At 46.0% G+C, this 3,956-nt stretch overlaps 1 non-coding gene across 1 annotated transcript; it reads right to left on the reverse strand.

Annotated features, from left to right (window-relative positions):
- Positions 1–1,690: 1,690 nt before the first annotated feature.
- LOC123500739 lies at positions 1,691–1,809 on the reverse strand. The gene has a single exon (XR_006673442.1). It is a non-coding gene; the product is annotated as a 5S ribosomal RNA (ribosomal RNA).
- Positions 1,810–3,956: the final 2,147 nt, after the last annotated feature.

Here is a 3,956-nt window from a genome sequence, read left to right on the forward strand (position 1 = left end):
CGTTCCTCTCCTCGGAACCAGTGGTCCGGACGCCAGATCACTCCCACCCCTTCCATCTACAAGTGACCATATCAAGGGGGTGGACAACATCATCGCCGACGCCTTATCAAGATCTCCCGTCTCACCTCCTTCATGAGCCCATTACGGAGGTCTTAGGGGGGAGGAAATGTTACGGCCCGCCCGTAACATGCATTACTACCACCACCTCCTCCGCTTGTTACCTCGTTCGCCACCTCTCCGCCTCCCCTTCCACGTCACCGATTCATGAAGCCCCGCTTCTGTCCCAAAGTTGAATTCACGCGGCCCCTTTCGACTCAACCGAAAGTGTTGAGCCAGCTCTTGGCTTTCTGGATTGGAAGTTGAGATCCAAGCCTCAACCAGTGAACACAACGCCTCTTGGGTCTACCGTGGGATCAACCATCACCCAGCATTTCTCCACTGCGACACGGAATAAGTATCACTTCCCCTCGTCTGTGTTTTCCACATTGCCTCTATATAGGATTAGGATTATTGTTAGGTATTAAGTTGGGTTCTTTATTGTTGTATTTATTACTGTGTTATATGTATATGTGTATGTCATTTTCCTGTGTTTCATGTTATATATCTGTGTTTCATGTTTCTTGTTATATATGTGTCAATTTCATTATGGGTTATTAAAATAGCTTTTTAAAGTGACCCCCTTTTGCATTTCCTCACCAGTTGAACCTGCAGTGTTTTTTTTTTTTATTGTTATTGTTCACCGGCTCCCCGATGCCAATCTTACCAGTTTAACCGGTGAACGTAACACATTGTTGTTGCGTTTGCAAAACCAATGCAAAATGTATTAAAAAATACACAAATTCCTCTAACTTGCCTCTTTAGAGCATCACAATGTATATGTACTACAACACCATTCAGTTAAAAAGTATTAAGTACCTGACTTGGCGCGCGTATTGGTACACGTGTGACAACAGCGCCGCAGTCAGGAAAATTCCCAAAAACGCCAATGCCAAAGTGATCTTCATAAAAATGGTCAGACTACAGTGTGCGTATTTATTATCGTGTCGTGTGTCACGGTTAGTCTGACGGCTTGCGTCTTTCCTCCTCCCACAGCCGCTGCAGTGACTTTCTAGTTTTTATTTTTTGTTTTGTTTTGTTTCTTCTTCAGACTTCAATGGTTAATATCCAAGCTCGACAGAGCACAGCACACGTCCGTGCAGGTGGTCATTCATATCCCCTTCCCCCGGCACCAAGCTAGGCTAGCGGTTCGATGCAATTTCTCTATAGGTCTTAAATGTCTATCAATTAAACCAATACACGCAGCCATATAAGATGTTATACGATAATCATAGATGTTTCTAACATGGAGAGAGAGAGAGAGAGAGAGAGAGAGAGAGAGAGAGAGAGAGAGAGAGAGAGAGAGAGAGAAATTGTCAGTTCGAGTCCTCTCTTATTCATGTCTGTTTAGAATACACAGTTTTGTCTGGTAATCCAGGCACGAGGTAGTACAAATAATAAATGGATGAATTAACAAAGAATAAAATAAACAGGTAAAACAATATAAGAATAGATAAATCAAACCTTCTTCTTATTATTATTATTATCAAACCTTCTTCTTATTATTATTTTTATAATAATAATAATAATAATAATAATAATAATAATAATAATAATAATAAATAAATAAAAAGATAAATAAAAAATAATGGAATGCCAACAACATCTGGTGTTCCCAGGCGGTCACCCATCCAAGTACTAACCGGACCCAACGTTGCTTAACTTCGCTGATCGGACGAGAAGCGGTGTGTTCAACGTGGTGTGGTCGCTGGCACTCGATGTGAGTTTTTAGGCCCCTTTAAATTCTTCCTGGCTTGCCCTACTATACTCCGTATACCCTGTGAATCAAGTATTTTCTAGGTGTTTCTTGGTTTAATATCGTTTCCCTATTGGATTAATTGCACCCCCCCTCTCTCTCTCTCTCTCTCTCTCTCTCTCTCTCTCTCTCTCTCTCTCTCTCTCTCTCTGTGTCAGTCTGCCTGTCTGTCTGTCTGTCTGTCTGTCTGTCTTTCTCTCTCATTATTATTATTATTATTATTATTATTATTATTATTATTATTTTTATTCTGACACAGACTCAGTCTGTCTCCCTCTGTGGCTGGCTGGCTGGTTGGCTTGTTGCTCGCTGCATGCATGCCGCTGGCTGGAAAATCTGGCACCTCCTCCGACTCGATATTATTTGGTTTTACGCCGTTTTCTTGCTTGCCTCTCGGTTGTACGTCTCGGATGCGTGGTCCGAGGGTCAACAACGAGACGGAGACCGTGTTCGTATGACCCAGCGATGTTGGATCAAGTGGGAAAAACAGGAAATATTGTTACCCTACTACAACCGGGAAGGCAACAGTTCCATATTCCATATTCCATATTACCGTGAGGCAAAAATGCGAGAGTTGTCGTCAGTCCTCTTAGGCAAGCGAGAGTGCGAACATCGCGATGGCAGCTCAACAACACCAGGGTACCTTCAAGTGGTACAATAGAAAGTCTGGCTACGGCTTCATTCGTGATTCCGTAGCCAACAAAGACTTTTTTGTCCACTACTCTGGCCTGAAGAGTTTTTTTCAAAAAAGTGCTTCCCCGAGAATGTGACTCCGCCACCTTCAGCACCTTTAAGGAAAGAAAGGGCCAGAAGTCAGAGAGGTCACAAGGGAAGGCAAGCAGGAACGCCCTCCTCACCGCCCTAAATCGTCTCCCAGGGCAGGGAAAGCAGCAGAAGAGGAACTGCTTGCAGGCAACAACACCCGCCGCCTGCAGACCTTGATTCCGCTTCTGCTGAAGCACAACGGGCTGCCTGCCATAATCATCCCTAAGGAAGCCTTTACCACCACTCGCCATCGCACCAAGAAGACACAGGGAAAACGCCAGCCGCCCAAAGAAGAACCTCGCCAAGAAAACCGTGTGGAGGAGGGAACGGGCATGGAGGAGGAAGAAGAAGAAAACGAGGTCGTGGACGTAGTAGGAACCGACACAAGCCTACGCAGCCACACCACAGACCCGCCTCACCACACCACTCCCCCTTCTCCTGAAGAAGGCCGACAAACAAAAAAGGATATTTAAAAGATTACTCCTGACGCTGCTACAACCACCAAAGGCCTGTGGCAGTGGGACACCGATAACAACGACGAGGCACCACCGACCAAGAATTGCTCTCCAAGCTACGACAAGATCATTGCCGACATGATAGAGGACTGCTTCAAGACTACCAACACACAACACAGCCAACACACCACGAAGAAGCGGCACCAGCGCCGCTAAGAACAGGAAAACAAGAGCAGAACGGGCCACCATAGCCCGTGTGGGTATTTTATGCCCACAATCAACAAGAAGAACAAGAAAAATACGAGTAGCATTCAAGCTTCAGCTCTCGCAGCAGCAAGATCTCCGCTCCCAGTCGACGCACCAAGCAGCAGCAGCCAGCCGGCCAACCAGCAATCGCCAGGAAGGACCGCAAGCTCTGCCCCCTTGGTTTTCTTAAGAACCAATAGGCGCCCTGCACTTCCCCTGTTGTTGCTCCAGCCTTGGCTGATAAAAGGATTTCTTTCCTGCCTACATTTATTCCAACTCATTCTGCCTGAAGAACTCAACTCAGTTACTACTGTACCACCGAAGCAACAACACCTTCCACCCTCCCGTGTTTGTGGACTCTGTCCCTGTACCGGGTGGTGATACGAGACTCTGTCTCCGGTATAGAGGTACATTTTTCGCTAGTTAAGGCAGTTTTTGTCCACTTGTGGACTTAGTCTCTGGACTCTGGGTGCATTAGGGTGCGTACGAGACTTTGTCTCTGTTACTCGTAGTACCACTGGACCACCGAAGCACCAACTCCTCCTTCCACCCTCCCGTGTTTGTTGACTCTGTCCATGTACTCTGTTCCTAGCACAAAAATGTTTAGGAAGTGGCATGAAAGCTTTTGGCATCAGTAT

The sequence above is a fragment of the Portunus trituberculatus genome, unplaced genomic scaffold, assembly GCF_017591435.1.
Source record: "Portunus trituberculatus isolate SZX2019 unplaced genomic scaffold, ASM1759143v1 PGA_scaffold_477__1_contigs__length_28652, whole genome shotgun sequence".
Lineage (NCBI taxonomy): Eukaryota > Metazoa > Arthropoda > Malacostraca > Decapoda > Portunidae > Portunus > Portunus trituberculatus.